Raw genomic sequence first — 20,281 nt, forward strand, 5'->3', positions numbered from 1 at the left:
TTAGACTTCTAGAAAAGTGTAAAGCCTGTAAATCTGCAGCTCTAAATTTCAGATTACACAGACCAAAGGGGGCACTATGAGGAGCCTTAGATTAAATTTTATTTTTCCTGATAAGTATTTTATATCTGTAGAGAAGGAAAATAAGAATGCTACCCACAAGGGGGGATGCATAAAATTATGAACCCCCATTTTACTGACATGTGTGTAAAATACTAGAAGATGAAAATGCTGAAAATTATCAAAAAAGTATAAACCATTAAAAAACAAACAAAAAACCCAATAAGGCAATCCTCTCAAATTTTGTTTAATAGCTATTACTGCTAAAGAAAGTAATTTCCAGTCATTGAATGTAATGCTTTGAAAATGCCAGTTCTGGGCTCAGGGGCAGCCAAAAAGAATGTCTGGAATTATTAAGAAACAAATTTGGAATGAACCCTAAAAGCATCATTACACTGCAGTGTAAATCCATGATGGATCTATCTCAGATACCAATCCTCATCTTAAGATATTTAGAATGTGTGCCACAGATTTCATGGGAGAAAAGATGAAGTGACTAAAAGTTTTCATCTTGAAATAGATGACCTAAGGGAAATATGAAACAGGTCTACAAAATCATGCACAGTAAACAGAACATAAAAAAAGGTTATTCACCATTCCTCATGAAATAGGAACTAGGAGAACAGCAAAGAAATGCTCACACAGCAAGCTTAAAATGGTAAAACATGCAATTCATATTTGAAATTGTAAAGGGAACTGCCAGGGAATGTCATGGGGGACAACATAAAAGTGGGTTTAAAAAAGTGCTTATGTGACTCCATGATATATTGATAGCTATCAAACTTGAGGGTGTAAATTCAAATTCCAGCTCTGGAAGCCACAGATTACCAGAAACCAGGGAAGTATAACATAGAAAGCATCATTTCCTCCTCAATCTTGTTTCCCCAGGCATCTGCTCCCATCCACCCACTGCTGGGAGAGTGGCTGCAGAGCACACTGAACCTTTAGTCTGAATCACTGCTGCCGTTCTTACCTTCCTATATAATTACATCTCAGCACACCCATTTAATTATTCTGTGACTGTTTGAACAGTCTAGGGCCTGGGATGTGATGTATTTGCAAATGAGCTCTGAAAGTCATCATTTAGCAGGGGGTGTTATAAACAATTTTTTGCAAATTTTCATCTAATACTGTTAACTTTTGGAGAAGGGAAAGTATGGATTTAATAAGCAGCACTTGGCTGAAGCTGTCATGTTTTACAGCTCTGTGAATTATTTCCATTCAGATTATGAACCTCTTCATGGCACGATCTAACTTCTGGGAGAGAAAAAAAATAAAACCACAGCTGTATCTGGATAGATTTGAGATTAATGCAAGTTAGTGCTTTAACTATGAAATACAGATTCAAGACCTTCAATTTGCATCTAACTAGTTTGTACAGTAGGAGAATACTGGTTTATATATAATAAATCTCATATTGATAGGTTACATGAAGCCACTGCTGCATCTCAAACATTTTTTCCCCATAGACTAGACAGTCTCTTGGGGACATGCTCGATTTTCCAGTTCTTCAGTACTTAACAGATCAAGTGAACTATTTTGAAGACTTTTGCATGAGTAATGGAGAGTGACATCTGAATTACAAGCAGGTCTGCATTGTAATTGAACCACTGGGCAGACAGAAGTGGAGTGCCAAGATTTGCACGCTTAAGGAAAAGAAAAGGAAGTACTTTTTTTAATCACCAACTTTATTAATCACTTGTCACGCATGCAACCACTGCAGCCATTAATCACTCACATACAAGAGCACTCTTGTTGGTTTGCTAGCCCAAGTATAAATTATCATGTCAAAGATTAACCCATTTTCTTTCATTAATACTTTGTTTTATTTCCTTCCACCCCCCCTTTTCTCTTGCAGAAAAGGCTTGAATTTGGACAACTGGAGTCTGAATGATTAATCATAGTGACAGGGGGTTGACCACAGGGTCAACAAACAATGAATAAAAACATAAAACACGGGTTCATTCCAGGTTACACTCATGTTTCATTTCAGAAGTGAGAGAACAGCAGGCTCTTTTCCTCAGAAATTGCTGTCTAATAGTCGGGAGGCAACCTTAGCACAATGTCCGTGCCGTTACTTCCCCACCAAAAACCCAGAGCCATTTGTTATTAGAGTTGCTCTGTAGGCCACCCAGTCTGGTGGAACAACACACTTCAGCAATTTCAGAGCACAGCTAAACGCTGACATCTCTGGGGCTTTCACTACTGCAAACAAAGCCAGCAATCAAGCCACAGAAGCTTTCCCTGAAGTGTGATATAGGATCATAAATATAGCATGATGGCTATTAAGCTCATACGTTGTAGTCAGAAGATCTTATAATCAAAAGTCCTCAGGGTTGTGCTGCTAAAAATAAAAGAACTGTGAAAGGAAACAAAATATATGGAATTGGACATTACTGATTGAGAAATTGAGAGTATTATGATGACTTCTAACAATTTTTAGGGATAAAAAATGGATATAAGTTACACTACAATTGTGAAATGAATAGTTTTTTAAAATATTTAAGTGAAAGCCCTTTTTAATACAGTAGCTACTGAGACCAGTCAAGGGCAGAATAGAGTCCAGTTCTTGTAAAAAGCACACAACAAAAATGTAATGAAACTACTCCCTCAGTGAAGTTTACAAGGAAGTCTTCATTTTGATGATCATGAGAAAGTTTTTTTTCTCTTGGACCAAGAGTCTAACAATGGTGATATTTCCAACCCAGTGGAACAATTCCATCAAATGACTCAAAATCCCAGCAAGATTTCAAGGTCTATTTTGCAATACTAAAGGTTCAAAGACACTCAATCAAAACTCTCCAAGAGATTAAACTCTGTAAAAAGCTCTTTAACAGCTCTTATAAAAAAGTGTGGTGACATCTCACATTTTTTTTTTTTTAATGCTTGAAAAAACTGAATGTGAAGAATCAACAGAAACAGAAAATCTTCAGGTAAAAGAAAAAAGAATGGGCAAAGACTCAGAAAGATGATTCAGACTGCTTTGCTATGGCATAGCAAATATTTTTTTTCACATATAATCTACACTTCGATGGACAAAATAGCTCCTTGTGACTTAGTACAGCTGTAAGCAGGGATCCTTTCTCCTATTTCCTATTTTCTCAAAATACTTAACTCAATTGCACATTTAAGTTTTCAGAGCCTTCTTTAGAAAAAGTGAGGAAATGTTTATTCACTCAGCTATCATTTTAAAAATTTAAACTGGTCTTCGTAGTAAATTTTTTAAAATCTTAAAAATTATGTGACTGGAAGTTCAGCATGCAATATTTTTATGTCTTTTTCTTCTTGATACGTGAGTTGGATCAAGATGTGGGAAAAAAAAAGATGGAAGGAAATAAACATCTCATTTTTTCAAAATCTTTTAGAAACAAACACATTGTACATTTGGAAATCAGGTAAAATCCTTAGTGCAACATTATGCATAACGTTGCACTAAGGACCTTACCTGATTTCCAAATTTCCAAGCAGAATGTTGGTACAAATGTTTTTACTTTGCCATCATTTCTCTGATGCCACCATCCATGTCCAACTCTGCAGTGAAGACAAAAACTACAGATCAAGTCTGTCAGTCTTTGAATGATACCTTCCTCCTGGATAGCATTTTCCAGCTCTAAATCCCAAAGCACATGACAGCATTCCTATTTTAGGGCATGGAAACCGGAGAAGAGGGTGGCCAAATAACAAAGTTAGGAACCAAATCAAAGAGATCTGAATGTTCGTCTCTATTTCATCCAGCACATACCCTTTGCTCAATGATATGAACCACAGATACCCTTGAATTGCAATTGGATTCACTCAAGAGCATTCCCAACAAAGGCTGACATGCAAGGAGCCCAATGGCATCGTTATCCTGGGTGCAATACTGACCATCAAATAAAATTACCCCCATTCTCCATGTGCTCAAAGCAGTAAATAGATTTCTTGGAGTTTATTAAGCTCATTCCTTTACATACCCACTGAAAACAACAGCATTTCTTTACGAGTTCCTGGGCATGTCAATATTTCTATTTAAAAAAAAACACTCAAAAAAGCAGTAATACTGACACAACTCTACCAACAAAAGTCAGCTGTAAAAGAAAACATTAATTGAAATATATTTGATTACATAACAATTCAACACACACAACTATCTTACTGTGAATATTTGTGTGACTGAACTTAATTTCAATCATCGTCTTAGTCTGAAGTGTTTTTCTAATCACTTCATTTTGCTTTGTTTCAGAACTCCCACAATTACCAGGAGTCTTTCCAAGAAGGCAATTTTGGCCAACCAGTTAAATGCAGGACTCAGCAAAGATCTTTGTATACAATCTGTCTGATCTACCTCGTCACCTGAGAGGATAAACAGGATTTACCTTGGTCTGTAGGCATTAACTCTGTGAGCTTTAAAATCCAACCTGTTCTCAGAGTGATTGCCTGCCCAACTGCACTGCATTACACTGAGGCTCCTGATCAACCTGAGAGCTCTGCAAACAGGACTTTAGCAGGGTTCTGAAAAAGGTAGGGTGGTTTTTGTTTTTTCTTTATTTGGTTGGGGTTTTATCATGGATAAAACCAAAATTATTTCCCCCACATTTCTGCTCAGCAAAATTGTCATGAAAGTATTTTGCCTTGGTAAGAAGTGGATACTTTAATTCCAGATAAGAATGCTTTTGTTGTCAAAGCTTTTCTCCTTTAAAAAGTTATATTAGTTAAATTTAAAATTAAAAGGACTGGTAATTAAAATCTCAAGTACTAATGTAGAAAATATTTCATTTTGCAGAGAGTTTTGTGTTACACATTTCCAGAAAAAAAATAATGTAGTATAGTGCATGAAACCTATATTTTATAGTCAAGGAACACTCAAAACTTTGCCTTGTGGGCAAGTAGCCCACCCCTTGAAAGATTTAACTCAGCTTCAATTATTTTTTTTTATATTAACAAAGAATTCCTCAGGATCTTACTTTTACTACTTCTTTCAAAAAAAATCTACTTTTAAATTAATTCCATGAAATGCAAGGCTTTGATCTGCTGCATGATTGCTCTGTGTTGTTATTTAGTGTATTTGATATCTTCCTGAGATGAATGTTTCTGTGAAAGCTGCAGTTCCTGAGCACACATCCAATGTGCTTCTGTGTCACTGTTCAGCTTTTCCCTGGTTTGAACCAGAACTGCACTGTGTTGAAGTGAATAAGGGATCATTATTACTCATTTGCTTAAACTGTTTTGCGCACCAATTGTTTGGTGCATTTCATATATTTTTTCATCATAAATAGAGTTTGGAACCCAGATGAAGCTCCATATAAACATACTAACTGTGGTGAGATGAAATACATAAGATGAAAAATATATCTTCAAACTTAAAAAGCTCTCTTGTAACTATTTGACCAAACTATCCATTATAATGTTCCTATATTCCATTGATCTCTATGTGATAGGGAATTTATCTCATTCTAGCAAGAGGGGGAATAATAACTCTACCTCAAACCACCTGTGAACCCTGGAGCAGTCACACAAGCTAAACAAAGAAAATTAAACCAATTTTAGTTGTCTTCTGTGAGGTTACAAGGTGAAGAGTATGAGCTATAAAACAAAAGCTGCTCCCACTGGGAGCTGATACCTGCACATCAAAATGTGTTCAAGCCTGTTCAAATTAAAAACTAGAAGTCCTGGAGGTTTACCTAGAAACACTAAAATAATTTTCAAGCCTTTTCTTGAAAATCAGCAGAGTTCCACGGGGAGCATTGGTCTTTGGAAGACCTTCTGTCCTATATTAAGCCACAGGTGTAAGCAAAATTGAAGAGTTTGCCTCAGGAGAGGCAGAAACGTTATATTACACAGGATGACATTAGTAATTCAGATGATAGCAAAAAATCCTAATTTATTCAGGAAATGACATTTTATTTACCGTGGCTGTGCAATTTGAAAATTTACAGAAGACACATCAATACAAATTTGTTGCTAAGAGAAGGTATAAGCATCTGACACGGCTGGCTGCTGCCAACAAACCACTTTCGGTATTCACACAGGGTTCTGCAAGCAGCAACGTGTTTGAAAACAGGAGGGAAGTCTTCTATAATGAAATGCCCATTCATTTTTCATGTTACACTGTTCTGCCCATTCTTTCCTTCTCTCATATATCATGCTTTTAACAACTCAAGTTTTTTGCCACTGCTCCATTAGCTTGGTATTCTTTTTCAAACTGTTGTCAACTTGTTATTTTTCAGCATCTGACAACCTGCCTATAAACTGCTCTACCTGGAGGAATATTGCTTGCCTGATTCCTACAGAGATTACATGGTAATAATTTTGCAATATATTATGGAACTATTAGAAATTCTAAGTGACATACAATGAAAACAATAGACTTGTATTTTAATTGTTCTCCTGAATCAAGCCTGTCAGAAAACGACAACAAATTTTCACTGAAAAATCTGGCTACATCAAAATAAAGACATATTGTGAGATCATTCCAATTCATCATAAAAAGCTTGAAAAATGCTAGTTTTCTAATACCTTAAAAATATTAAAGGTTCCTTTTTTCAATTTTTGATTCCACCATTATTCAACTATTTTGTTATAAAGTAAAATTTAGAGAGGACAGAATCCTCTTTCATAGAAATTAATGCCTAAAGTCTTAAAAATCCTTTTTTTTTTCCCCAAGCGCTTTTTTTTTTAATTTCAATATTGAATATTTTTTTCTGTTCTGTACTTATCCCTTTCCTAGCTTAGATAGATGAAAATGTAGCCTTGATTCTCTGCAGCAAGAAGGACCCAGACACTCAGGAGTGTGAGCTGCAGGCAGAGCAGAGGCCGAGCTCAGGGCCTGACCCAAACCTCCCAAGCCCACGATGAGCAGAGCACACACCTGGCTCTGCTCATTCAAACCTTTCTCCTCTTGCCCGTTCCAGAACTCTGTTTCCTTTTTTTCATTCTCTTAGCTGAATGGCAAAAGGAAAATGGTTTTTAAAACTCCATCAGGCCAGGATAGCTGGCAGTGCACTTCCAGGGACGCAGAGCAGAGGAGAGGCAGCTGTGCCACTGCCTGAGCTTTCTGCTCCACTTCTGCTATTTTAATAACTCATATCACACTCTGGCAGGGTGACCCAGCTGGGAGATTTCAAGTGACTTACAAGGAAAAGATCATCTTTATTTTGTGTAGTTTCTTTCTGAACTACACTGATTAGGAGCCTTCTGGCAAAAAGAGCTGATGGGAGTTTTTGCAATTTAGAAACTGAAATAATAATAAGACTAAAAATAATCTTTCAACTTTTTTGAGAGAGTAGGAATACATGACCTAGACTGAGAGGGAAGAGGGCTGGTTTAGCCAGGAAAAGAGAAGGCTTTGGGAGCACTGAAGAGCCATCTGCCAGCCCCATGGGGAGGTGGCAAGGGAGCCTGAGCCAGGCCCTGTACAGAGCTGGACCACGAGACAGAGCTGGAACATGAACCAGGACAGGCTCCATCAGGACACAACAATAGTGCTCATTGTGAGGAGAAAAAAAAGCACTGGAGCAGGTTTAATGCAAGGTTGTGGAATCCCTGCCCCTGAAGGTATTGTCAGCTTGACAGAGTCCAAAGCAACCCGGTCTGAATCCAGCTCTGAGTTTGCTTTGAGCAGAACATGGGACTGGAGGCCCCATGAGGACTTTCCAGCCTGGGGGAAACCATGGTTCTCTGAGCTCTGGTATAACAGGAAACAACTGAACTTCTCCACACCTCAGAAAAACAAAACATCAAGAATTTCTGGTTTGCTTCTTATAAAAAATGCAGTCACTTTGTCCTGATCAGGAAACAGCTGACATGATACAGACTGAAAGTTTCTACAGATATTTTGAAATAACTGAAGGAGACAAGGATCAAAACCAGATTTGGATGGAGTAGCTTGTCTGATTGTTGTCAGAACCTACCCCTTAGTTTTGAGCATCTTGGATTTCATTCTTCCTTAAGAAATAATTCTTCACCCATCTAATTGCATGGAAAAAAAACAAAAAAAAAAACAAAACAAAAAAAAAAAAAAACAACAAAAAACTTGGGAAAGTAAAACTAATGGAATGACCTCTGCTGACTCCCACTTGTAGTTGGAGCCCCAATTAAGGGAACAGTACACAGAAACACACTATTCCCTTCTCTACCTGTTTGAGCTCTGTTCATTTATAAGAAAAACCCCCACTTTATTGTCATGCCTACACACATTGTAAAATATGGTTCCAAAGATCTTACAAGCCCAACACAAGGAAGTCAACTGCTCTTACACTGCAGGAAACTAACAGACATCCTACATTATAAGGTGAAAAGAGAGCAGGGTTTCAGCTTCAAATGAAAGGAATCAAACCCATGACTGCTGGTGAGGTGTGCATGTCTGCAGGCACGACTATGCTATTCTTGTCTCTAAATAATAGCTAAAGAAATACAACTAAGTGTTGTGCTAAAGTCACAGCTTCTGCTGCTTCATCACAAGAGTGCTATTTTGGTGAATATCTTCTGTTCTTCAGAGCCACAGAACATAACCATACAACCCTGGCCAAGACTGAAGTGAAATGTACAGAAAGATGATTGGTGTTTCAAGAATTTTTCTTTTTTTGATACAAACAAATCCTCTGTGAAAAAAGTTATTGCAAAGCAGAAGCATTGAAAATAAGAAGATGAGAACATTCAGACATGTATGAAGAAACTAGGCAGTGCTTCTCTTAAAAAACAGCCAATAAGTAATTTGTTTTAAGAAAAAAGAAACAAAAAGCACTGTTGATCAAAACTCTGTGTATTAGAAGAGTCTGTGCAGGAAGCCTGCTGGAGGTGAGAACTGCCTGGTAGATGGGGCTGCAAGTGTAAGCACTTTAATACTGGGTTGTCAGAGGTGGAGAAGAAAGTATTATGTCACAATTTTCAGATGTCTAAATTTAGCAAGTTTCTAAAGCTGTCAGTTATCACCCTGTGTTTTGATGCAGCACACTGGATTCTGGGTTCTCAAAGGTATCTCTGCCAGTTTTACATAAATGCTTTTAAAATAGAAGTTATCAGTGCATGAAGGACAGTGAATCCCGCTGACTTCTAGTTACCTGGAAGTACAAGGCTGGGTGAGAATATATTTGGAACTTTCTCAAAATGCAGGTAGACATAAGTGAAGTACATTTGTGTTCCCAAAGACATCCACAGAGTCCCCCAGAGCAGGGAATTTACCTCTTGTAAATGCACTGCCCAACACTGGATAAGAGCAGAGTCTCTGATGTCACTGTTAATGCAAGCCAAGCATTCAGACAGCTGTGTTAACAAGCACATTAAAAAATAATTTCCCAGACTTCTCACTGAAACGTGCGAGTCCCAAGGAGTAAAAATGATGCAATTTGTAATGCAGACCAGTAATTACAACTCCAGTGGTTTACCACTCTAATAAATACAAAGTGCTAAGCAGTGCTAATCTGGATTTACTCATTCAATTTCTCCCTTCACCCCAATCCACTGCAAACAAGTCTGAGATCAATACTAACAAAACTGTCTTTGTGGTATCAGGTTCAGCTCTGCTGACATACTATTATATCTTAATTTTCCTGGACATAAAATCCAACATAATTAGACATACTCTGGAGAAATTGTTTCATTTATTCCCTTACTGTCATTAGTATTGAGATCATGGGGGAGAAAAAGGAACAGTAACCTGCATAGCAGGGCAGCAAACAATTTACCATGGTTGCCTTCTAGCAATGTCATTTATTATTGCTTGAAACAGCTCAAGTCAGTTCATACCAGTTAAAACACTTCAGCCAACCTAAAAATTATATTCTTTCAGGGCTTTTACTAGAAAAAAACCAAACAGAAATCAAAACCACTTTCAATTCAATAATTACCATGTGTATTTTCCATACAGCAATAACAGAACTTTGTCTTCTTTCATGGAAACAACTTTAGTAAGCATATATTATATGAAATTAATCAGTAACCCTATTTTCCATTAATAATGCAAAAATTGGTAATACAAACCACACCAGTTGATATTACCCTCTTGTTTTCTTGTGCTTATCATTGTAAATAACATGATTCACATTTTCTGAAATGCTTCATATTATAGCAGAGCATTTGAAATAATCCATTTGGAAAGCAGTAGCAAAAAGATTTTGATTTATGTCAGAGTGGCTACCCATTTTTCAGAAAAAAATGATAGAACTCTTCTAGTAAACCTAATAAAAGACTATTATGAATGACTGGTAGAACAAAAAGCTTGTTTTTCATGTTACAGTCAAAAGGCATTATTAACCTGACAGTAAAAGATTTTAGTTCCTAATTTTTTTCTATTATTTCTGACCCTCAGAAGAAGGGCCCCTTTGGTGGGGACAGCTGAAAAGCCTGAAGGCAAAACCATCTTTCTCCAGAAGAGGCCAAAGCAAAGTTTGGCCATCATCACAATAATGGCCCTTTAATTCTAAATGAAATCGGAGAGAGCACACTTGACTAAAATATTTTACCCATTGTGTTTTGCTGTGTATATATATATTCAGCTTTTCCTTATTCCCTCCAAACACAAGCACAGGAAATACACCAAAACTTGACTCTTGATGGATTCTGGTATGATTTGTGCACATGCAGACTGTAATAGATAGGCAATTCTTGGCTGGATAAATCAATCTTTCCATTTTATGGGAAGAAGAAGTTTCCAGCACAGGTACAGGCTCAGAGAGAGAGGGAGGGAGTGAGGTTAGAGATGTAAATAGCTTGCCTTTCTCAATCACCTCCTGTAAATTCCCTAGTGGCTCACAAGACTGCCCCAGGCCAACAGAGCAGAGAATTTTATGTTCTTGCTTCATTTTTTCTATTAAATGCAAATAAAACTATTGAACTTTCTTTGTATAAAGAAAGCTAAGTGTGTAAATATTTGAAGGAACATGGAAACAAAACTCTCCTGGTTATCAGTAAAATAGACTTTAAAATACATCACACTGTACCAGTTGGGACAATAACAAGTCTACCATTGTGACCAGACTTTAAATGGAAAATTCCATAGGGCTGAGGGGGGACAGTGCACTGAACCCTGTGACATGTGAAGGCAAAATAAAGCTGAATGCTAAGCACAGCCCCACAGACTCAACAGACAGGACACTCAGAATCCCTGGCTGCCCAAATCTGTACAAGGTGAGATTGAAGGTTACAGGGAAGGGGATGGCTGCTGTCACCACCCTGGGCTTGTCCACACTCACACCTGGCACACTTTGGCCCCCTCAGTGCTCACAGCAGGGTAAGGTCTGAGACCTGCTCAGGCATTAACATCCAACCACATCCCGAAGCATCCCTTGGATGCTTCATTTTATCAAAGTCAACAGAACTTTGGAGTGCCTCAGGTCTAGAGGGTTTAGAGCAGCACAGAGAGATGCAAAGCTCCATTTTTCTAACAGCTTCCTTCATTTAATAAAATCACAGTGTTTGGTCACTGGAAAGAATTCTTGTAATGATCAAGCAATACTTCCAGACCTGCATTAGACTTAATGTCATGCTCAGCCTTGCCCTTATATTTTGAAATAATCTAAATTTACCTTAACATGCTGATATTAGATGATGTAACCTAAAACATCTGCAGTGTCTTACCTTTCAAATGACAATGGCAGTTTTCAGAGTGAGTACACACTTGGAAGAACACAGCCTACAAATTACTGCTATTTAAAAGCATCAACTAAAATAAGAAAAAAAACAACATTTAGATATTAGGCGCTGCAGTGACAGGACTTTTTCCTTGAAAACAGAAAACTGCTACCAGCAACCTTTTGTCTTTAGTCTATCTAAGTAAATAAACTTGGAATCAACTAAATTCATGATTTGCATGACAGTGGACTAAGCAAAAACCAATCAATCACTCCCATGGGATTAAGCAGAGCTTCAGGCTGACCAAGGTTGCTTACCTTTGAGAATAAACTATTTTTTAAGAGTCAATCTCAAAGACTTTGAACAAGCAAGTTGCTTTCAACTTAATGAAAGCAAGGTTTACATTTTATTGGATTTGTGTTTGCTGTCTAATGTGGTAACAATGAAGCATAGCTAAACATTTGAATGAAATTAAATAGCAGGCATCTTTGATTTGCAGAAAGTCAACCCAAGTGCAATTTTACTTTGAGGCAGAGATATAATGTGGAGTGGATGCCCTCAGAAAGGCTTTAAGAAGTTTCATATTAGGTTGGTTTTTCTTAGCTGTAAGTTTCTACTTTTCAGCTTCTGGGTTATTCTTTTTTGAATGTATGACATAGAAATCACTGGGACTGACAGCATTTCCCCACTGCCAGAATTCTTCCAAATGTTTGGAACAGTAGAAATACTTCTGCTGAAAACAGCAAATGCCAAGTGTCAGTGGTACTACAAAGTACATCATTTATAACACATCATATATCATATTCCCATGATATTCTAAATCTACACATAGATATTTACCTGTGTGTGCTAATATGCACCCATATAAATTAAAAATCTGCAGTAAGTATACTCTAAACCATTCATTTCATGGTTGACAAAATTTCAGTTTGCAAAACAGGTGTTTTTTTCATCTATTTGTAAACTTGAAGTCACATTACTGGATCTTCCTTCTTCACTTGAACCTTCTGCAGGTGACAGTACAAACACAGAATATTCCACCTATTTTTCTCACCAGCTATCATGCACTGCTGTGTATCTAGTGCTAAAACAAGCAGTTTAGAGAGGCACTGCTGTTATAAACTAGACCTTTTCCCCTAATTTAAAACAAAATAAACATTTATTTTGAAAATCCAACCAAATCAGATTGCACACAATCCACACAGTGGCTCTAATGTCAGTCAAGCAACCTTCTCCTACATAAAATGTTTTTTGAGCTTATGTAACACATACTTAAGATATTCAAATTCCTCTTGCAAACGAAGTTGAGCAAAGCAGCAGCCAATTTCCTTTGGTAAACACAGACTGCATTACACACAGGCATTGCACATGGTCTCACACTCACACACAGGCTGCCGACCTCCTGTCTCAAACAGGGAGCCTCTCAGGGGATTTGGTTTGGTTAGGGTGATGCCAGCAGGACACTGATAAGGAGTCTTTGACTTGAAGGTGAACAAGTAAATAGCCCAATAATGATTCCATATTTATTTAACAGCATAGGTACTTTTACTGGCCAGACACTGTCTTCAGAGAAATCCTTAGAGGGTTTCTAAACCTTCCTCAATTCATCAGTCTTTATCATCCTAACAAAACCATATTTGATTCATCTCAGATGTTAACCAGGCCAAATCTCATTCATTCACAAACAGCTGGTGCTTCCATGCTTTTCCATTTTCTTTCAATGATCATATGTCCTGGTGGGAATAATGTCTTAGCCAAATTTCTGGGATAAGTAAAATCTTTCTCTCGAACATACATATTCAAAATTTGTATTTCTGTATGGAAATAGTACTTGGATTCATGCACATCAATTTTCTCAGACTCAGACTTTGAACTGAGCTATTTTCTAGAATTTATGCTAATGATCTGAAGCTGGCAAAGCTTAATTGCTGTCCAGCCCATCTCCAGCCTGACTCCAGTAAAAATCCAAACAATGCACTCTGTCTAGTTGCCACAAGGATACAAGGATGGAACAAGAAATCAGAAAATGGGAACAGGCTCTTTAATCTCTGGGGGAGGAAAACTACCATCCTCTGATGTGTTTGCACAACAGATTGACCAAGGATGAGCAAAAGCCTCCATATTGTAAAACAGTATAAATAATAAAAGTGATATCTGTTACAGCTATGCAATCTAGAAGAGCAGAAAAATCTTTTGTTTGAGGAAGCCATGACTTGTTCTACAACAGAGCAGAGAAAAGCCATTACAGCCAGCCAGACTCCACCTTTCCCAGTGCTGTAATTGAGTGCTAACCTCCTTAATCCAGGTCTGCAAGGCAAGTGGTCCTTAGCCATCAATGTGATTTGGAATGATGGATTTTTAAATATCCACCATTGTGAGCAACTAAGGCTTTAATCTATATTAACAAGTCATTTGGAGCAATCAATGGTTGCAGCAGCTAGTAGCTGAGGTTCCTGCATGAGCACTGTATGTACTTCCCATGTCTTATTCTGTGATGCATTCAGCCTTGTACTCTGCCATAAACATCTGAGAAGTACAGGAGGGGGCAGTTATTTGTTTGGATATTTTTTTTATGGGCTGGGATGCATTTTGTGCCCCCACAGAAAGAATTTTCATAGTTTGTTTTCTTTGAAAAAAACCCACTTTACACTTCTAAACACCTTCAGGACGTGGAGCAGTGAGTGGGCCAAGGTGGCACAAGTGAGAGGAGTCAGGGCAGAACCTGCTGCTATTCTGAACTAACAGTGATGAAGATGAAGACAACTTCTATCCAAGTTCTCTGCAAATAAAAGTAAGTGGGAAATATATGATTTGTCAATAAGTAAAAAGAGAAACTGGCAGAGGAGGTACAGCATTGGGGAACTGCCTCAGCACAGATGCAGGGAGACGGGAGAGCAGTGAGAGGGAGCAGAACGCAGCAGAGGTTCAACACCTGGCTGTGAAATGGGCTGCTCCTTTAACAACTGGTTCCACACTGAACCACAGTAAAGTAACTCCAGATATATCACAGAATTTAACTTATAGCGTTAAATATAACTATATGAAACCACAATTCTCTAAAGAACATTTTTGAAATTAGCTTTCAAAAATAGGTTTTCAATACATTGTGTCTAAATGGATGAGTTATTTTTAAAAAACCTGAAGAAAATATTTGCTGTAGCATCTGCCAAACCACTGTTGCTTCCAAGAACTTTTTTGTAAATTTAAGCTTGAAATCCCAACTTTAAAATTATTTTAAATTCTTTGAAAAGAATGTTGCTCCTAATTCCATTCATCTGTATTCATGCTTATGAACATAAATCATCAGTTAAGTTACTACTTTTTTCACCCTTGATGAACCAATGAGCTTTAATAGGCTACAATCAATTTAAATGTTACTCTATATCACCATCCAGGTACTTTTTTTTTTCTTTTTGAACTAACTAAATCATGTGGATGAATGCATTTTTAATATGCCTAAGGATAAATTAACATAAAGGTTTTGAGACCTGTGACAGTGATCCCATATAAGAAAATTGAGAAGATACAACATATACTAGCTAAAAAAAGGGTTTAATTTCTTTACCAGAAATCTCCAAAAGCAAATACTCTCTCAGTTGTTTTCCAACATGATAGAGTAGATGCCAATTCCAACTTCATCAGCATTGTACCCTGCAAACTCCATCATTTCACAAATGCAGCTGTGCTGCAGTTCTCCTCTGGCCTTATTTCCATGAATTATAAAGACAAATATGCAGATAGGGAACTGATCTTGGAAATACCCTCTGAAGTTTCCAGTCAGCTTCTAGGTATTGTTTTACAGAAGGCATCTGAACTAAGTTGTCAGTAGTGAACAGAACAATCCAAATACACAAGTTTGCAGGTAGGGTACCTGTGAGAGCCTGACACTGCTGACTGGCTTTGCAGAACAGTGAGTGCAGGGCTCTGACACTGGCAGCACCTCCTGAGACACACAGCAAACTCACGGCAAATGCAAGGGCTGAAGCAGAAAATATTGCTACAAATTCTGATTATCATTAGGCACAAGAATCTTGGCTCAGAAAGGGATGGATAGAAGCATATAGAAAATTTAGATGCAATAATGAGACTGCACTCCTTTAAATTTAATTCCTTTATGTTTCAAAGGCTGACAACTCTGGAGAGTTTTCTTTTTTCCTCCTTTCATTGGTAGTGCTTACAATTGTTGCTAGGCTTTGCACATAAGAATAAATTAAAAACTGCAGCAGGTCAGTGCATCCAGATGGAAAAGCAATATAATTTATGCTACAATCTCTAACAAGGGATAAGGATCCCTGTCCTCCAGACAGTGGTAAACTTCCCTCAGGAAGTTTATATTTCTCTATAAAATTCTTTATTTCACATTTACAAAGGCCTGTTGAGTCCAGCCTGAGAATTTGTCTCTATTTTCACATGCCCTGCTCATAAGGAACAGCTGCCAGAATGTAGTTTGCATGAGGTTAATGGATCAGACTTTGACTTCACATTTTTGTGTCCAAGAGTAAGTAAATAAAGCAGCAGGACATTCAGCTTTCAAAGATGGTAGCCAAATCTGACTTGAATTGCACTACCAGTGCTCACTCAAAATCACATTTCATTTTTGCTCAAATGTTGCTATACCAGGTGTATAGTGACCAAATCAACATCTTTCATGCCCATCCATCTGAATCCACCTCCAAAGGCTCCATAAGGTGAAAAATCATGACAGAGCCTCTTATGATCAGTCAAGACACTTCTTCAGGAAAGAGTTCTGTGATGATTTAAAATGTTTTTCAGATGTTTTACTGTCTAGCAATGACTGTAACTCACTTGTTTGCAAACGTCTTCTATGCTGCTAATCAATTTGGTCATTAACCTTCCTAATTTCAAGCATTGTCACCATGAATTCCAAATATTTGAGGAAGCAGTATAATAGTGTTTATGCTGCAAGATCACTCTGCACTGTTCACTCTGCATTGACCCCACATGGACTGGATTCTTGCTATTATTTTATTTGCAATATTCCACTGTTAAGTTATTCAACTTCATATTTTATTTGGATAATTGGCAGTGCAACAGCTGAAGGGCAAATCTGATTTCAGCAGAGAACAGAAATAGCAGTGTGGTAATTATACCAGACATTAGGCATATTTATGATGTTTAGTGGTGGTAGTTCAGACTAAGATCACTTCTGTCCTTTGGAATGACCCACAGAACATAATTCAGAGTTCATGTGCAAGATGAAATTATGTTTATTTTATACTATTATTTCAAAATATAATAAATTAATAGTGCACTAAGTTAATGCATCCTGATACTCATTTGGGCACATCTGTAGCATGGGCTGCTCCTCCCAGCTCTCACTGGGCTCTGTGTCTCTCTGGAACAAATGTGTACATTCTTATGTACCTCCCTCTTCTGCTCTAAGGTCACATTGGCAGGGCACTGCTTCTTCCTGGCACTTATCCCCTTGCTTGGAATTCTTGGTAGTAATAATTACAAATTGAACATGATATTTATTTTAGTCAGGTAAGAAGGTGGATGTCATTGCTCTAAGCAGATATAAGATGTCTAGCCCTCCCTCCTCTATCCCAGCTCCCAATTCTGGCCTGGAACAATGGCAGCCTGTCCTTTTTTGGATGTGCTCAGAAAGCTGAAAACAGCATCATGGCAATGAAAATTTAACACCTGCCTACACTTGAAAATAGACAGGCCAAACACCTTAGGAGAATGACTGGGCTTTTTCTGGCCTCAGGTGCCAGGGACACATTTTTCTCTGGGCGTCCTACAGAGCACCTCAGGGCTGGGCTTAACACCACAGGGTCTCCATACACTCACTGCATCCGTCCCTTTTCCTAGCTTGCGTTTTTGGGAGGGATGAGGGATGAGGGATGAGGGATGAGGAGGCTGCTGTGTCCAGGATTGTGTCACCTCTGAGGAGCTGAGCCCTGTGCTCAGGGCACAGACCCACCCAGCACTGGCAGCTGAGTGAGGGACAAGCTCCATGTAGGGGCAGCACAAAGGGATCATGAACACAGAGAGAGCTTAGTGAAAAAACATCCCATTAAATTCCTTTCCCTTATTCTCTCTTCTTTCTTATTTCTTCCAATACAAATTACCCAGCCAGCTCCAGGGCAGGCTGAGAGAACTTATTCCCTGAAATTGGCTCATGTATGGGTGGAAGGGACTCAAATGACGTCTTTTTTCACTGTTTTCTAGAACTCCCAGAAGTTCTCCTTTCTCACAGGGAATTTGAGAGTAAAATCCTGAAGTTTCCTGGAAGGTAATGATTTAGAATTGGGTGCTAAGAGGTGCAGCCTGTTCCAGTTGCCAAAAAATATTGATTCACCCCATTCTTAGATATAACACTACAGCCCTAAACTCTGCCCTCTGTTTTCCTCAATTATGAAAAATGTGCAACTTTGTAGAGTTTTACCTACTAGATTAAAAAAATAAAAGATTTGAAAGATTAAAATTGGTTGGAATTCCTTACTCTGCATCAAACCAGTTACCATGAAAAACATTTTAAAGACTGAATTAGAAATTGTTTTGAATTGGAAAAGTCTCGACTTACAAAGCTTGCTAAAGTTTATTGCTTGGCAAGTAGCTCTCACATTTTGCTGTTCATTGGGGAAATGAGTCCCCTGAGAATGGGGACATATCCATTGCTCAGTCCCAAGGCTCCATACTGAACCCTCTAGCTTGGAAAGGGACTACATTGGGAAGCTTGAGAATCTACAGAAAGGAAAATCTCTCCAGAATTGTAATTAGAACAAGAAGTTAACTGTCCATTTTCTGTAACTCTGACCTACTGAACTGCATGTTAAAGAACTGTCCATTCGAAGAACCTGCACACGCTGAAAATTCACTTTAAGATGATTGCCTCATTTTGGTGCCATCTCTTTTTCCCTCTCCCAGCCCTAATAATATGAAGGCAGAAGAAAAGGGCCCTGCCCTGTCTGCAGCCTGCCTTCACCTGTGATCAAAGATTACAGAGAGGTGTTCTGGGCCAGGGAAATTCATAATCTACCCCTTAGCAAGACCCACAGGCAGGAAAAAGTGCAGTTCCTTTGCTCGGCAGTGCTAAGAGTACTTGTGACAAGCAAAACTCCCCAGAAACTGGGCATAGACATAATCCACAACAATCTGAAAGCTACCCTGACAGGCCATCAAGTTTTCTAGAACAGAAAATCCAAATAAAACCAATACTAAGGCACACATCAAATCCCAGTGCTAAATGAGGTGCAGTGGGAGGCTGATATGTCTTAGATATTAGATGTCTTAGATGTCTTTTTTATTTCATTGAGTTTATTGTGTCTCAGGTTCACACAATCAAGCAAACTCACTTCATATGAATTCATTAATGACAAAGGACAGGTAAACTTGTCTTGATTGGCTAAGGATTTTATTTCTTCCTGTTAACGCTGTTGTTTGGGGAAAACAAACCAATAACCACCACTAACAAACCAAAACAACCACCTCTACACGTGATCAAATGTTATTGTGTGAGCTAAACAATAGCATAGATTAGGACAAACTGAAGGCAGGAATTGATTACCTTTAACAGCTTTAGCCAGTTAACAAACGACAGAGTGCTTTCAGCTGTGATCTGCTGATTTACAGTTAAAAGTACCACCTGAAATAGCCATGTGTTCACTAAAACACACAGAAAAAGACAATTCAACAAGCTGTTGTATAAAGTTTGCCTGGCCCGATATTTTTAAAAATCCATAAAACACAATTGTGAAGCTACCAACACGAATTATCTTCCTCCCTCCCCCCAAGAAAAGAAGAAAAAAAAAGAAAAAATAAAAAAGGAAAAAGAAAAAAAAAAAAACAAGAAAAAAAATAGGACTTAGTGCTGGCAAAGATGCCAAATTGACAAGCAATCACTCTCCTGGCAGCCAGAGCACAAACAGGTGGATGTAGCTGGAACACACTTGCCCAGTGACAGCTCAGAGTGAACCTGGCACCACACCAGTTAGAAGGGTTGGCAAATCATAGAAGTAACAACCATCATCTCAAGTCTCCTGACTCTGACCAAATAATCCAATGCAATAAGAAAGGTTAACAAAGTAAAATATGTTGCAGTCCTTCAGAATGATGCCAGTGCTAAAATAGTCTCTTATCCTTCCTAAGGCAAGTCAGGAAGGGGACAATCAACTCTCTCCAGCACCCAGGGGATGTTTGTGTTAATAAGACCCTCTGTCTGAAAATACCCTCTCTCTTTATTGCCTCAGGAAAAGGCCAACACAAATGAATCCACTGAGATTTTATCAAACCAAGACAGGATTTTTTGGGCATCTCCCTGGTTGTTAGTTTTAAATATCAGCTGTCTGTGCTTGATGCTGTTCAGAACTGGCCCAAGATGAAACTCTTCCTTTAATTCTAAGCTAGACATGGTGCTCTCAAAATGTGTTTCACCTAGAAATCATTTGTTGTGCTAGGAGATACAAATCTACATGTGGAAAGGGATTTATTACATGAAATCAAATAATTACCAACTAGTTATTTAAATGCCTTAGGGAGGAAAAAGTGGAGTCAAAATAGTTTCATAATTATTTGGAAAAAAAGAAGTTGGTCATAATTTTCCTTTCCTGTTTACCTTCAAGGCATGCTGCAAGGTAGATCTGTTTGGTGTGGCTGCAGCACAGGCTGTTTTGCGATAATGAATTAGCAGAGGATGTTTAAGTTCTGATAA

Source organism: Melospiza melodia, chromosome 14 (genome assembly GCF_035770615.1).
Source record: "Melospiza melodia melodia isolate bMelMel2 chromosome 14, bMelMel2.pri, whole genome shotgun sequence".
Classification (NCBI taxonomy): domain Eukaryota; kingdom Metazoa; phylum Chordata; class Aves; order Passeriformes; family Passerellidae; genus Melospiza; species Melospiza melodia.